The 18001-nt window shown below is 32.5% G+C and overlaps 1 protein-coding gene across 4 annotated transcripts in view; it reads right to left on the bottom strand.

Annotated features, from left to right (window-relative positions):
- Positions 1-18001, bottom strand: part of LOC142231916 (uncharacterized) — a 334412-nt gene that overhangs the window by 34217 nt on the left and 282194 nt on the right. For all 4 annotated transcript variants that reach the window (XM_075302581.1, XM_075302582.1, XM_075302583.1 and 1 more), the window contains one exon: positions 4217-4243. The gene's annotated coding sequence lies outside the window, so the exon portion shown is untranslated. The remainder of the gene's footprint in view (positions 1-4216; positions 4244-18001) is intronic.

Genomic DNA, 18001 nt, shown 5'->3' with positions numbered 1-18001 from the left:
AGTGGTTTTGAGCTGAGATCAAAACAACAAATATGACTGAAGTACAAACCAACAATAAAAATCAAAACGAAATAAAATTTTGACAAAATTTTCTATAGAAATAAAATTTTGACAAAATTTTCTAAAGAAATAAATTTTTTTTATAGAAATAAAATTTTAACAAACGTTTTTATTAAAATAAAATTTTGACAAAATTTTCTTTAGAAATTAAATTTTTGACAAAATAAGATTTTTTGTTTGCTAAAATGTTCTCCAAATTTTGGTAGATTATTTTGGGCTCGTGTGGCAACCGTGACTCTCACTCCAATTATCAATGTCTTGGGCTCGTAATCAATACAAAAACCGTTAGTGTAAAGGCAAAATTTGTTTCAGTGAACATTGTTCTGGATTCTAATATAATTTCCTTCGTATTAATTTGAATGTGAGAAAAGTATTTAAAAGAATGAGAATACTAAACATTTCTTTACGTGTGCAAATGGAATCTTTTTTGTGGTTTTCATTTAATCTTCAAATAAAAAGAACTCTTAATGTCGACCCATAAATTGAAGCTATTTTAAGTATCTCCACTAAAGTCATATAAAAATGAAATAAACATTACTCCAGATTAAAGAATATGATTACAGGAAGAAATAAAGAAGTTCACCCTGAACAGATTACCAGCGTATTGTAAGAAGGTGTTAATGCGCGGATCGTTCCATGCATTGGAGTTTGATTATGACACTACACCCAGGGTAAGTGCTCACGTCACTCATACAGCCTGGCAGCATAGTCAGCCTGCTAGTCATTCTGTCTGTTTTTCGTCATATTTAGTGTGGCGGAAGTTAATCATAAAAATAAAAGTTATATTTTGACATTAATAGTATACGCACATACCTAGCCAACAAGCCATCTAGCTAAAGTAGTCAACTTTAAAGCGCGTTTAATATTTCACTTTGAGTACTTCTTGGGGTAGGCAAAAAAAAAGGAAAGAGCAGTGCGCCGGCACACATGATTTAAGATTTGTTTCTTCATTACAGAGATGCCAACAATATATAAAGAAATAATAAAGGCCGCAATAATATGCATTTAAAAAAGTATCATCTGACATTATAACACACAAAAAAATTTTTTTCTGATTCAATCACGAAATTAATTGATCCAATTAATTATACCCTCCACCATAGGATGGGGGGTATATTAACATTGTCATTCCGTTTGTAACACATCGAAATATTGCTCTAAGACCCCATAAAGTATATATATTATGGGTCGTGGTGAAATTCTGAGTCGATCTGAGCATGTCCGTCCGTCTGTTGAAATCACGCTAACTTCCGAACGAAACAAGCTATCGACTTGAAACTTGGCACAAGTAGTTGCTATTGATGTAGGTCGGATGGTATTGCAAATCGGCCATATCGGTCCACTTTTACGTATAGCCCTCATATAAAGGGACCCCCAAATTTGGCTTGCGAGGCCTATAAGAGAAGCAAATTTCATCCGATCCGGCTGAAATTTGGTACATGGTGTTAGTATATGGTCTCTAACAACCATGAAAAAACTGGTCCACATCGGTCCATAATTATATATAGCCCCCATATAAACCGATTCCCCGATTTGGCTTTCGGAACCTCTAAGAGGAGCAAATTTCATCCGATCCGGCTGAAATTTGGTATATTATTTTAGTATATGGTCTTTAACAACCATACAAAAATTGGTCCATATTGGTCCATAATTATATAGCCCCCATATAAACCGATCCCCAGATTTGGCTTGCGGAGCCTCTAAGAGAAGCAAATTTCATCCGATCCGGCTGATATTCGGTACATGGTGTTAGTATATGGTCTCTAATGACCATGCAAAAATTGGTCCATATCGGTCCATGATTATATATAGCCCCCATATAAACCGATCAACAGATTTGACCTCCGGAGCCTCTTGGAAGACCAAAATTCATCTGATTCAGTTGAAATTTGGTACGTGATGTTAATATATGGCCTCAAACACCCATGCAAAAATTGGTTGATATCGGCCCATAATTATATATAGGCCCCATATAAACCGATCCCCAGATTTGACCTCCGGAGCACCTTGGAAGAGCAAAATTCTTCCCAGAGAAGCAAAATTCATCCGATCTGGTTGAAATTTGGTACGTGGTGGTAGTATATGATATTTAACAACCATGTGAGATGAAATTTGTGGATGACAGCCTTTCGTAGAAGTTTCTACGCAATCCATGGTGGAGGGTACATAAGATTCGGCCTGGCCGAACTTACGGCGGTATATACTTGTTTTTAATTGAAATGTCTTCAGTCACAGTAATTATAGTATCAATTAAAAAATTAAGTGATACTATTATTTTTGTGATTGATTTTTGTTTCAATTAAAAAATTTGTTGAATCAATTAAATTTTTTAATTGAATATTTTTTAAAACTCAATTAAAATTTTAATTGGAAAAATTTTCGTGAAATTTTTTTGTGTGAATTTTGTGATTTTAACACCTTAGGGAAATTGAAATCCACTCGAATAAAATTAAAATATTTCAGGTCGAAAGCCTTTAGTAGCTTATGCCCTAATACATAAATTTATTATGCACTGTATAATAAAACCTCCGAGAAGTGGACCCCCACGGTCCCCTAAATTTTGTCCATATTTGGGAGATGTCCAGTTAGGCGCTACGAATATGGGCCCCATGAAAATGAGCCCCACTGTTTCTAATGAAAATGAGCCCCAATAATTACGTGCGATACAACAACACGAAATTTGGTTCATTTTTGGGGTCGTATTTCATTTATTTTTTGGGGTTCTATTTCATAATGAAAATGGACCCTAAAATTTCCTAATGAAAATGGGCCCTAAAATTTATTTGGGGCCTGTTTTCATTTAATGTGGGGCCAATTTTCAATTCTTAAGCTTATCAGATGCCTAGTTTTTAATTTTAAAGATTAAACTTAAATCAAATCTGGTTTTATCGTTTTATTACATTAAATAGAAATATAATGATCAAAATTAAAAACAAAAAAATTAATTCATTAATGAAATAAATCGCTTTCAGCGTTAACAATTAGTACAGTATTTGTTAGTTTAAACAAACACTTGCATTACATCCTGGACTACATGACGGCAACAAGGACATTTATAATCTTCTTCATGCCTTTCTATTGCATTCGCCTGCAGCTCTAAGTTACATTCATGGCATACAATTAAATGTTTGCAAGGTAAAAAACTATATTGGGACTATTGCCCCGACAAACAACGCAGCTTCTGTTGCTTTCGTTTGACACTATCTGCTCTTCATCAGCAATTTCATCCTCGCTGTGGTCTGTTTCTGAATCTGTATTTTCCACGTTCGTATTTTCGTAAGGAGTTGTTTCACGTAAGGAATCACTTATACTTTTGTCAAAGACAATTCTTTCAATAAATTTCATAGCCGTAACATAGTTCTACAAAAATTTGAAAATTAATATTACAATCCTTGTTAAACCTTTTTTGCCCAATTATATACTGGACTTTTGTTAGTGGGAGGAAATGAAAGCAAAATATATTTTTCCAAAAAATCGCGCGATTTTTCGGAAAAATATATTTTGCTTTCATTTCCTCCCACTAACAAAAGTCCAGTATATAATTGGGCAAAAAAGGTTTAACAAGGATTGTAATATTAATTTTCAAATTTTTGTAGTACAATCGAATAATAAGATTGGGTTTTAGTGCATTGATGTAAACTATAATTTTTAAATAAGCATTAAAAAGTTGTATTTAAAAATACTCTTAGATGTACAAAATCTTTAGTAATTATTTTGATGCATGTTTTTTTAATTTTGGGGCACTCTTTCGTAATTTTGGGGCCCATCTTCCTACACTCAAAAATACTTAATGAAAATGGGCCCCAACGTTTTTTTGGGGTCCATCTTCGTTTCTATCATTCATAAAAATGGGGCCCATGTTCATGGGGCTTGTATTCATAATGAAAGACGACCCCAAATTTGGGGTTCTGCTTCATTTACTGTTTGGGGCTTATTTTCCTGGGGCCCATATTCGTAGCGCCGTCCAGTTATTAGAGGTTAATATTAATGTGTTAATATAACAAATGGCCCCAGACAACTGCCCATTTTTGGGAGATGTTCGGTTTTTAGAGTATCCAAGTTTGAGAGGTTTCACTGTAATTGTTTAGTAATAATAATTAAGATAATACAAAATTTAATTAATTTAAAAAACATTTTAATTTATTAATTTACTTACCACGATAAATGTTTCCGGTTCGGTAAGCTGTAAAAAAGAGAGAAAAATTGTTATAATATTATGCACTTTTTTCTTCAAAAAAAGTTGAATTTGTGATCAATTAATTTCATGATTGAAAACAAAAAATATTTGTTTTATGTATAAAAAAGCTGAATGTATATCTTCCGTTGAGGATAGACATGTTCAAGATGCACAAGAAGAAAATTTCACAAAATTTTTTCCAATTAAAGTCTAAATTGAGGTTTAAGAAATATTCAATAAAAAATGTAGTTGGTTTATCAAATTTTTTAATTGAAACAAAAATTAATAAATTTTGTAATTGGATCAGTAAATTTTTAAATTGACTTTCAATTAAGTTTTTATACCCTGCGCCACACTGTGGAACAGGGTCCCAGCAAAAAAAAATTGGAAGTTGTTCCACAATCATTTCTTTTAAAGCCCATCCCAGAATCCCCCATCGAGTTTTTTCAACTTCCGATGCAGTCCTTTTGGACAAGTCCACAAACATTTCTTCTAAAGCGCATCGTGGGATCCCCCAATAATTTTTTCCCACTTCTGATGCAGTCCTTTTGGACAAGTGCACAAACATTTTTTCTAAGGCGCATCTTGGGATCCCCCAATGATTTTTTTCTACTTCCAATGCAGTCCTTGATAAGTGTTAGAAAAAACGCAATCAGGCTATTTTAAGTGCAAATTTTGGACAATTAAAGTTTACAAAAAAATAGAAAACTAATAAAAAACTGAAAATTAATAAAAAAGTAAAAAATAATTAAAAAAATAAATTTCATGTCCGCTGGCATTTGAACCTGTGCGGTTTGACTTTTTCGCTTCCATGGAAGTTCTTTTGAGAAGGTTTTGCAAATTACGAAGAATTTTTAATTTTTTGTTGATTTTTAATGGAAGAAATATATTTATACGAAAATATATGCCGAAAAAAATAAGAACGATGCATAACATAGAAAAATAATTTTTTAGAAAAATATTTGATAAAAAAAATTGCCGCTGGTAAGATTTGAACCTGCGTTTCTTATTTTTTCGTTCACACTAATAAATAACATCTCGAGAAGCAATTAGAGTGTTATTCCTTGGTGTCGTATTACGATCATATCACAAACATTTGAATTGACGTTTCGACGCTTTATGTTCAATGGCGTTTGTGGCTGAGTGTGCTAAGGCGTGCTGTTATGGTGTCTGCAAACCCAGGTTCAACCCCTGCTCGGAGCGAAAAAGTTTTTCAAATTGTGAAAATTAGATAATAGGAAAATAATAGTGTTAATAAAACATATGGATGAAAAAAAGTGAAATTGGTTGAAAAAAAAAAGATTTTTCGCTTTTTAAATGTCTTCATTCAAATTAACTTCCAGGTCGCAACTTCTAAAGCAATGCAAAGGGGAGTATTTCCGTCCTATGATAAGCCCATGTAAAATTCATTGGAGATGATCCAAGTTTGCACTACTTCCGGATCACAGATAGGTGATCCAAACTATTTTTTGGAAGCTCTTTTTTTGCGGGGGTATTATAAGTTAGTGCATATGTTTGCAACACCCAGAAGGAGACGAGATAGACACATGGTGTCTTTGGCAATAATGCTCAGGATGGGTCCCTGAGTCGATCTAGCCATGTCCGTCTGTCCGTCTTTCCGTGAACACATTTTTGTAATCAACGTTTAGGTCGCAGTTTTAGTCCAATCGACTTCAAATTTGGCACAAGTATGTGTTTTGGCTTAGAATATAACCCTATTGATTTTGGAAGAAATCGGTTCAGATTTAGATATAGCTCCCATATATATATTTCGCCCAATATGCACTTATATGGCCCCAGAAGTCAGAGTTTTACCCTAATTTGCTTAAAATTTTGCACAAGAAGAACAATTAGTACTATAGTCAAGTGTGCCAAATTTTATTGAAATCGGTTCAGATTTAGATATAGCTCCCATATATATCTTTCGCCCGATATGGACTAATACGGTACTAGAAGCCAGAGTTTTACCGCAATTTGGTTGAAATTTTGCACTAGGAGTACAATTAGTAGTGTAGTCAAGTGTGAAAAATGTTATTGAAATCGGTTCAGATTTAGATATAGATCCCATATATATCGTTCGCCCGATTTACACTCATATGACCACAGTGGTCAATATTTTACTCCGATTTAATTGAAATTTTGCACAGGGAGTAGAATTAGCATTGTAGCAATGCGTGCCAAATTTGGTTGAAATCGGTTCAGATTTAGATATAGCTCCCATATATATGTTTTTCTGATTTCTATAAAAATTGTCAAAATACTAACATTTTCCTTGTAAAATCGCCACTGCTTACTCGAAACGTTGTAAAAATGACTCTAATTTTCCTAAATTTCTAATATATATATATATATATATATATATATATATATATATATATATATATATATATATATATATATATATATATATATATATATATATATATATATATATATATATATATATATATATATATATATATATATATATATATATATATATATATATATATATATATATATATATATATATATATATATATATATATATATATATATATATATATATATATATATATATATATATATATATATATATATATATATATATATATATATATATATATATATATATATATATATATATATATATATATATATATATATATATATATATATATATATATATATATATATATATATATATATATATCGAGCGATAAATCATAAATAACTTTTGCGAAGTTTCCTTAAAATCCATTCAGATTTTAATGTTTCCCATATTTTTTACTAACATTAAATTTTGAGTCTATAGATTTTGTAGAAGTCTATCAAATTCTGTCCAGATCGTGTGATATTTAAATGTATGTATTTGGGACAAACCTTTATATATAGCACCCAACACATTTGACGGATGTGATATGGTATCGAAAATTTTAATCTACAAAGTGGTGCAGGGTATAATATAGTCGGCCCGCCCGACTTTAGACTTTCCATACCTGTTTATTTTTTGTTAATTAAGATTTTTATGTTAACACTTGATTACATAGAAAGGTGATTATTAGTCTCATAAATTGATTTGCAATCGATTTGGGCCTTTTAGATCTATAAGCCCTAAAAGGGCAAAATCGATTGCAAATCAATTTGTTATGATACTAATAATCATATCATATTAATAAATATTGAATTGAATTTGGTAGCACACCCTAATGATATTTCCCTCTGTTATTTAAACGATATCTGTAGGGTATCTTATCGTTAGTTGTCGATTCTCGACCAAAGGCTTCTGGAAATAGGAAAGACAAGTATATTCCAGCAAAAAACTTGGAAATTGTTTCACAAACATTTACTTTTATGCGCATCGCCTTATTTGCTGGGATTCTAAACATTGGGATTACTTTGACGTGCCCTTTGATAAATTTTATACCAACGAATCTTGCGGTTTAAGTTTATGAAAATAAATATTCGTCTATTGTAAATTAAAATATTTTGTTTGTTAAGAGTGGGTTATTGTGTTGTCGGTTTCGCCCAATTTTAGCTCTTTCTCATTTGATAACAAGTTAGCAATGTAGAATGCTATCGAAGACAAATTTAAATGTCTCAAAGATCAAAGATAGTAACCGTTTGCCTTTGTAACATCCAACTATAGGATCTATTACCTAAGCTTCAGGCTTGATTTGCCATAGACACGGTAACTCTGCTTTTAACGCCAAATTCGTTTCTAGTTTCAATGGGGAAAACGGTAGTGTATCGAATGAACATTTTGTAAATCTTTGTCTAATTATGAGCTCTTTAATGAGTGTGCCCGCTCGCACTTTGAGACAGCCTACACGTCAATGCAATATGAGGTATCAAATTGAAAGCTTGACGTGGCCACACCAAAAAAAAATCAAACAAAAGCAAAATTCACAGGCGGCACAAACACTTAATGTTTATTTTTTATGTTTTACTTGAATAGCCTGAAACTTGAACTGGATAAAAAGCAAACTAAAAAAATCATAAAACAGCCAAGTTCAATTAACAGCATAAGAAATATAAACATCAGTGTTTTTGTTGTTGTTGTTGTTGACTTTACTATTTTTTAAGTACTTCCCACATCGTAGAAATGCCGTTTTTACGCTGTTGTTGACCATAAAAATTTGAGCTTTTTTTATTTCTCGTCTGACAGAAATTTGTGAACCATAACCATTCGTTAGAAGAAGTTTTGTTGAAAAAATATATGAGTGGGAAATTTTGAGAGGATTTTTAAATCCGGGGAAAGCTGCTTCAGTTGCCAGAGGTAAAGAGGTCTTTGCATTCGCAAATGGTCGAAATGTTATGGTCTTTTATCTTAAATGGCTCTTAAAATTATCTCTGCATTTTTTCGTTTTCATTCTTTCGTGCAGCATATGTTGCAGCACACAATGGGGGGAAATGTATATTCAAAAATTATTAATACAACCTAAATAATTTTGGGGATATGGATACCACATTACTTATAATTATTGAATGCGAATCATCTCTTAAGACCATCTGGCGCTGTCCGTCTGTCCGTTCGTCGCACCATATGTGAATTGGATTTATATCATAACTAGTGAATGTCTGAAGGCACATTGAACGAAAATATTTATGTGATATTAAAGATTATGCAGCCTAAATTTTAGGATGCGCAATTTACAAAATATTAAGGAAAAATTTCTTTAAAATAATGACGTTAAAATTAAAAAGTTTATAATCTTTATTTGAATTTTTTTCATTAAATTTAGGACACAAATTTTGTATCGGAATCAATCGGAAGCTCGGAATCAATACCAAAATCCTTAAGAGAAGGTCTAAATCTTTGGATCCAAGTAAACTTTTTTTTGAGTGCAAGGGCCGTCATCTTTCCAATTGATTTTGCCTTCCTAGTGAACCCACTACACTGAAAAAACAGTGAACCTACCAGGAAGAAAACTTTCGGTTAATTTTAGAAAATTTTGAATATTTGTAGAAAATTTTGACTAAACAGTATTACAAACGTTGGCATCACGCCGATGTCATAAAAATAAGTAAATATTTTTCGACAAATTCAAGAAAATTTATTAGACATAACTAAGTTTTTTCAGTTTTTAAAGAAAATTTTTTAGTTGGAAGGAAAAACTTGGAGTTCAAAATTGCAAGAATGTCTTTAGTGACATACGAAGTTCATGATGGACGCATTTTTGGTAAAATTTACAAATTTAAAGAAATTCTGAACCATTTTGTGGAAGACACGAATTTAGTTAATCTTTATGCTTCATTTGAGTATATTTTTTTACTCGCTTTTAGTTAATTTAACTAACGTACCCAAAAAAATATTAGAGTAAAGGAAACTTTCTGCAAACATAATAATTCCATGAACTAAAATAAAGTTAAATTGGCTTTAGTGAAATAGAGAGTTCACTTTTTTTTTTGAGTGTAGGAAGGAAAATTTTGGTGAATTATAGAAACTTTATATGAGTTTGGGCTGATATGGACCACTTTTGGCATGGTTGTTAGATACCATATACTAACATCACGTACCAAATTTCAACCGAATCGGATAAATTTTGCTCTTCCAAGGGGTCCGGAGGTCAAATCTGGGAATCGGTTTATATGGGGGATATATATAATTATGGACCGATTTCGACCAATTTTTGCATGGGTGTTTGAGGCCATATATTAAAACCACGTACCAAATTTCAACTGAATCAGATGCATTTTGGTCTTCCAAGAGGCTCCGGTGGTCAAATCTGGTGATCGGTTTATATGGGGGCTATATATAATTATGGACCGATGTGGATCAATTTTTGCATGGTCATTAGATACCATATACTACCACTATGTACCAAATTTCACCCTGATCGGATAAAATTTGCTTCTCTTAGAGGCTCCACAAGCCAAATCTGGGGATCGGTTTATATGGGGCTATATATAATTATGGTCCGATGTGGACCAATTTTGGCATGGTTTTTAGAGACAATATATTAACACCATGTACCAGATTTCAGCCGGATCGGATAAAATTTGCTTTTCTTAGAGGCTCCGCAATCCAACTTTGAGGGTCCGATTATATGCGGGCTATACGTAAAAGTGGAGCGATATGGCCCATTTGCAATACCATCTGACCTATATCAATAACACTACTTGTGCCAAGTTTCAAGTCGATAGCTTCTTTCGTTCGGAAGTTAGCGTGATTTCAACAGACGGACATGCTCGGATCGACTCAGAATATCATCACGATCCAGAATATATATACTTTATGGGGTATTAGAGCAATATTTCGATGTGTTACAAACGGAATGACAAAATTAATATACCCCCATCCTATGGTGTAGGGTACAAAAAAATTAATATACCCCATCCTATGGTGGAGGGTATAATTAGAGTGCACAATTGCAAGAATGTCTTTAGCGCCACATGAAGTTCATGTTGGTCACATTTGTGGTAAAAATTTAAAATTTCAATAAATTCTGAACTATTTTATCGGAAATACGAATTTAGTAAATCCCAACATTTTTTAACTCACGTCCAAAACACTGAATTCGGATCACACCTCACATAAGAAGTGAGGCAAATTCAGTGAAACGGTTGTTGAAATGGTAAACATCCGCCCTATGACAAGCCCATGTTAAATTCGTCGCTTCTGCGCAAATTGTGCACCACTTCCGGATCCAAAAATAACATTTTCACGTCGCCACTTTTTGGGCGATGCTTCTTTTGTTGGGCGTTTGTAATATAGGTTAGATAAAATTTTCTACAATTAACCTAAATTATCCTTCCTTGTGGGTTCACTTATTTTGAGGACAGCATTTGTGCCTATGTTGGTAATCAATACAAAAAATCGTAGAGGAAGGTCACAATTTTTGAACTCAAGTAAACTATTTTTGAGTGAGGAGTGTTTAAAGTGGAGAGCATTCGATAGCTCAGTTGGTAGGCCAGTGGACTACATACCCACTGGTTCATATCCGGTTCGAATGATCATGTTTAAAGTTGGGGTTATGGGGGAATTGGTGACAGTGACTATTTGGATTGAGAGCGAAGTGGACACCAATTCCTGGAGCAACAGGGAAGGGAGGTATTGTGGATTTATTGAGGGGTATGCCCACCGTTTGAGTTATAAAAGGAATAGACTGAGTTCAATAAATCCAAGTAGCCATGAAAGTTAAGATGTAGAGTGATAAACAGCGTTACCCGTTTGGTCCGATCGGACCAAAATTGGTCCAAAAGATTTTTAATTTTTTAAATTGGTCCGATGGTCGGACTAAATGGAATTTTGTACATTTTGGTCCATTTTCGTAAATTTGTCAAATTTATAAATTTTGTATAGTATTTGAATTTCTATTACATATTCAATAGCATCTCCAAATTTATGGGATTAGCTTCAAAATTCTTTAAACGGCTACTTTGCATTCATGTCTTTTAATTTATGTAATCAATGCTTAAAATTTGCACAAATCGCTTCAGTTTCCTTTTTATCTTTTTTACATTCGAATGTCCACCAGAAGTCGGATTGAGCTATATCAGAATATGGATTGATATGAACTACACTTAGTGCATCAAATTATTAGTGCAAAGCAACACTATAGCAAATTAAATGAAAATTTCGAATTGTATTGTTATTATTCTCTTAAGTAAAAATGGGACATCGGTCTTCATGGTGGCTATACCTATAATATAAAGCGAATACATTTCTTTTGTGGGCTTAAAATACCTCTAAGTCTAAATTTGATTTTAGCCAAAATCGACAATAAAAAATCGAAATTTTAGAAAAGTTTTTCTTTTCAAATTGTACAAAGTAGAAAAATCGAAGTTTTGATTCAACTAAAACTAAACTAAACCATATTAGTCCTTTCTCGTTTTTTTATTATTTAATAAAAGTAATATATACAAGAATAAATTACTGTACTAGACATTTTTCTTCAAAATGGTATATTTGGTCTGCTGGAAGGAATTTTGGTCCGATTTTGGAACAAATTTGGTCCATAATAAAATAGTATTGTGGCAACGCTGGTGATAATTCACAATAATATATTCGATAAGAAATATGGATTAAAATAAAAATTGTTTCAAACTACTTCATGTAGTTTTCATTATAATTCATTACAGTTACAAAAGTATTCGATTAAATTCATTATAAAAATTATGCAAAAAATGTTTTACCCGCTATTGAATTTGTAGAACAAAGATTTAGCTCTTGAATTCCTTCCGCAAATCCAATCTACTGTGTATGGTTTGTCTGGTTGTTCTGGTTATCCAGCGTAAGCAGGCCAGGCATCCATCAGATCCGAAATTTCGTGATAGTTTCAGAATTTCACATTAATTACGGTTATAATTTGCAATAAAAATTGATTTCTTGAATTTCTTTCATAAAATCAACCCACTGTGCCTGCTGCATGTATGACCAAGGAAATGTCTGCCTTAACTTAGAGCTTCGAAATTCCTGTGGAGCAATCAACCAACCGGCTGGAGATTATAATAGCTTCACACAGCATATCTTTATTACAATTGTTTTGTGCCAAATACTTGATCATAATTATTTTGTTTCTCTTGGTTGTTTTCTTCCTATTTTTTGCATTAAAGAACAAGCAACAAATATTCGAAGCATTGCAATAAGAAAGAAAAAAATCCCATCTTTTGTTATATGCATTTGTGGTTTACGAGTTGCAAAATTATCTGATTTTTTTTATTTTTCATTCACTGTGATATTCCCTCTTTGTTACTTTGTTCACAGCAAAAAGAGTCAATTTTGAAAAAAAGCGATAAAATATACAAATGCTTTAGTACAAAAAATTTACATAAGTATGTAGAACTCTATCGATATTATTGGAAATTCTCTTTGGTTGATGTTTTCCCAATAATGGGGGAAGTTTTTTTCTAAGAAATGGGTTTGGCGTTTTGTGTATGAGTATATAAAAATTCCATTTTCTATAGTAAAAATTTAAAGTTTTAGGTTAATTGTAAAATGACATTGTGAGTGTGTTGCATTCAGTATTTTTATACATAATATGTAGATGTTGTTTAGTCTACGATCCGGTCGATACCTATTTCGAAATATTGAAGATAGTTTCTTATGACATCATAAATACATCTAAATCTATTTTTATTTTATAGCGCCTAAATTTACATTTAGTTTTCTAAAAAATATTTTTTTTAAAGAAGTAGCAACTTGGGCTCGGACTCAATACCAAAATCCTTAAAAGTCTTCGAATGCCATTAAATATTGTTATACCCTGCGCCACACTGTGGACAGGGTATTATAAGTTAGTGCATATGTTTGCAACACCCAGTCCGTCTTGCTGTGAACACATTTTTGTGATCAAAATCTAAGTCGCAGTTTTAGTCCAATCGACTTCAAATTTGGCACAAGTATGTGTTTTGGGTCAGAATAGAATCCTATTGATTTTGGAAGAAATCGGTTCAGTTTTAGATATAGCTCCCATTTATATCTTTCGCCCGATATGCACTTATATGGACAGAAGCCAGAGTTTTACCCCGATTTGCTTAACATTTTGCACAAGAAGAACAATTAGAACTATAGTGAAGTGTGCCAAATTTTATTGAAATCGGTTTAGATTTAGATATAGCTCCCACATATATCTTTCGCCCGATTTACACTCATATGACCACAGAGGCCAATTGTTTGCTCCGATTTAGTTTAAATTTTGCACAGGGAGTATAATTAGCATTGTAGCTATGCGTGCCAAATTTGGTTGAAATCGGTTCAGATTTAGATATATCTCCCATATATATCGTTCGCCCGATTTACACTCATATGACCACAGAGGTCAATTTTTAACTCCGATTTAGTTGAAATTTTGCACAGGAAGTAGAATTAGCATTGTAGCTATGTGTGCCAAATTTGGCTGAAATCGGTTTAGATTTAGATATAGCTTCCATATATATCTTTTGCCGATTTCGACAAAAATGGTCAAAATACCAACATTTTCCTTGTAAAATCGCAACTGCTTAGTCGAAAACTTGTAAAAATGACTCCAATTTTCCTATACTTCGAATACATATCTATCGACCGATAAATCATAAATACGCGTTTGTTGCCTCAAAATTGATTCATATTTAAATGTTTCTCATTTTTATACCCTTCACCACTACTGTGGTACAGGGTATAATAAGTTTGTGCATTTGTATGTAACGCCAAGAAATAGTGGTCATAGACGATCGGCTTAGAATTAAATTTTGAGTCGATTAAGCGATGTCCGTCTGTCTGTCTGTCCGTCCGTCTGTCTGTATATGTAATTTTGTGCACAAAGTACAGCTCGCAATTTAAGTCCGATCGTCCTCAAATTTGGCATAGGGCCGTTTCTTGGGACAGAGACAATCGCTATTGGTTTTGGAAAAAATCGGTTCAGATTTAGATATAGCTGCCATATACATTTATCCCCGATGTGGTCATAGTTAGCGTGTTTATCAACCGATTTTCTTGAAATACCGTACATCCAAATATTTTATGAATCTCGAAAATCTTGCAAAATATCAGCCAAATCGGTTCAGATTTAGATATAGCTCATATGACCACAGAGGCCAAAGTTTACTACCGATCTTCGTGAAATTTTGTAGAGAAGGTAGAATTGACATTCTACCAATGCTTGGTAAATTTGATTTAAATCGGTTCAAATTTAGATATAGCTCCCATATATATCTTTCGTCCGATTTGAACTTATATGGCCACAAAAGCCAGAGTTTTGCCGTGATTTGCTTCAAATTTTGTACAAGGGGTACGTTTAATAGTATCGTTAAGTGTGTCAAATTTTGTTAAAATCGGTTTAGATATAGCTCACATATATATCTTTCGTCCGATTTGAACTTATATGGCCCCAAAAGCCAGAGTTTTGCCGTGATTTGCTTCAAATTTAGTACAAGGGGTACGTTTAATAGTATCGTTAAGTGTGTCAAATTTTGTTAAAATCGGTTCAGATTTAGATATAGCTCACATATATATCTTTCGCCCGATTTGGACTTATATGGTCTCAAAAGCCAGAGTTTTGCCCTGACTTACTTCATATTTTGCACAAGCGGTACTTTTAACGATACTATTGTATGTGCCAAATATGGTCAAAATCGATTCAGATTTAGATATAGCTCCCATATATATATATATATATATATATATTTCGTTCGATTTGAACTTATATGGCCTCAAAATCCAGGGGTTTGCCGTGATTTGCTTCAAATTTCGCACAAGGAGTACGTTTAGTAGTATAGGTAATTGTGGCAAATTTGGTTGAAATCGATTCAGATTTAGATATGGCTCCCATATATATCTCCCGTCCGATTTGCACTTATATGACCAGGGGGGCCAAAGTTATACTCCCATTTACGTGAAATTTCGCATAGATAGCAGAATTATTATTCTAACTATGCATGTCAAATTTACTCAAAATTGGTTCAGATTGTATATAGCTCCCATATATACGTACACCAGAGTTGGGGAAATATGGTAGACTGTTTCATATTTTAGACCCATTTTCAATGGGATTTTCCTCCAATCGACTGGATAGTTTCCTCAGAGAATACAAATATGGCCAAAATTCTCACACTCTACACAAATTTCTGTGATGATTTCCCCATATCATAGCCATATCCTACACACTGCAATGCCAAAATTTCCACAGAACGGATGAGTTTTGAATAAGGCTCCAAGTCGCCCGACTAGACCAAATAATATATCACGACCCAACTTGACCACATATCTTGGCGAGATCTAACCAATATCCTTGTAAAATCGCCACTGCTGAGTAGCAAAAATTGTAAATATTACTCTAATTGTCCTATATCTCGAATACATATGTATCGCTGAAAAATCATAAATCTCTTTTGTACAATTGCATTAAAATTTCCCTCGCTTCATATTTCCCATATTTTTTACTAACATTGTGTTTCATCCTAGGGCGTTAGCCGATTTAAATTTTAATTCTAGAGTTTTTGTGGAAGTACAAAAAATTGTTTCCATTAAAAGTATTTGTATCTGGAAATGCAAACTTTTATATAGCTCCCTGCAAATTTTAAGTAGTTGAGATGGTAACACAAATGTTTGTCTACATAGTGGTGAAGGGTATAATATAGTCGGCTCCGCCCGACTTTAGACTTTACTTACTTGTTTTTGAGTTATATCAGCAAAAGTTTTCATAATTTCCTTGGAGTTGAAAGAAATTGCATGGATTATCTCATCATGCAAACAAAATTGAAACAATTTCCCATTTTATTTGTATGGTGATGCAATCGTACCTGTTATCTGAGTGCTTCCAAATATATCAAAAAATAATGGTTTCTGGGAGATAAATAATAGGATTCATTATGTGTCTGGAAAATGACAAGAATATAATTAAATTCTAAATTTTTTATGATTCTATTTGCATTCCAAACAAGAATTTTCATAATTAAGATGAAGTTTAAAAAAAAAATCGGATTCATTATCAACAAAAGAAACTAATCAAGATAACAGGTAGTTACCAGAGCACGCATAATTTGTTTTGATAATAGACCCTGTTTTATGTCACAATTTCTAGTTAGTCTCTGCTACATGGCGTGGGGTAAAAGCCAAACAAAAATTTCATTCAATCTTGAAGTGTTTTTAGAATAAAACAAATAGAAATTTCTTTTGTTCTCCGAATCACCCGGATGACTCAAATTAAACCAAATAAGTTAATTATAATATGGTTTATTATAAAATACAAAAACAATATTCACCATTGTGTTTAGTGGTTAGTTTTTTCTTAATAATCTAACCATAAATTGATTGTAATGTTTAGTCAGAAAAAATTTTTTTTTTTGGTTAATTTTGATTTGTATGCAGTCATTACATCATAATTAATTTATGGGATTTCCTTTTCATATATCATGAAAATATTTGTGTAATAAAAATTGTGGTTTTTACTACATACAAAAATGCCTAACAAATGTGATAAACACTTTTACGTGACTTTTTGAAAAAAATTGCCGCCATCAGTCACGATCAGACGCCACAAAATGAAGTTTGGGGCAACATATTTGGCAAACATGGTCAGGCACTGTCGCCACCGGATTGTATGAAATTTCTGTACGAATCATTATTACCCTTTACAAAGAAACATACCGGAAAGCCAATGGAATGTCAAGAGCATTTCTCATATAACCACAATTACAAATATTCAATGGTTTTGGCCATATATATAAATTTGATATGCTTTCATATGACCTTGTCCATATACCCATTAGCTATGGTGGAAAATAAAGAGCATTCATAAATTCACTTATTTTATCATCATTATGTCCAGTAATTTGGAGAGGATAATTAAAACCATAATTAAGTATTCCACTTTCAAATATGACGAATGACAAAGAGCAATTTACCAGTTTTTTTCATTTTAGTATAAACTACAATTATTAAGACTCATTTTAATGTGTTTTGTGTAAGTATACACAGAAAGGATGGCGAACCTTTTATAACCGGAATTACTTACGTCCTCGCATTATATAAAATAAAGGTTTCTTAGAGTTATAAGATTTAAGAGCCCCCCCAGCAATAAAAGTGTCGCCTCAAAAGTAGTGAAAATGTTCTTTTTGGATCCGGAATCGGTGCCAAATTTACGCGAAGAAGAACTCTTCTAAAGGCATAACTTTAAAAGCACCTCCAAAAATGTCCTACCAAAGAAGCTCTTTATTTTAACTGCACAGGAAGTTCATTTTAGCCAATTTTTTTGTAATTCGATTTTTTCCTATTTTTAATGCGAAATTTATTGTTTCTTGTTTCAAATAGGATAAAAGCTGATTAACAATTAATAAAATGGTACAAATTATTTAAATGGCATA

Source organism: Haematobia irritans, chromosome 3, assembly GCF_050003625.1.
Source record: "Haematobia irritans isolate KBUSLIRL chromosome 3, ASM5000362v1, whole genome shotgun sequence".
NCBI classification, from domain to species: domain Eukaryota; kingdom Metazoa; phylum Arthropoda; class Insecta; order Diptera; family Muscidae; genus Haematobia; species Haematobia irritans.
Note: the sequence above shows the minus strand (reverse complement) of the source record. Positions and strands in the feature narration are given on the sequence as shown.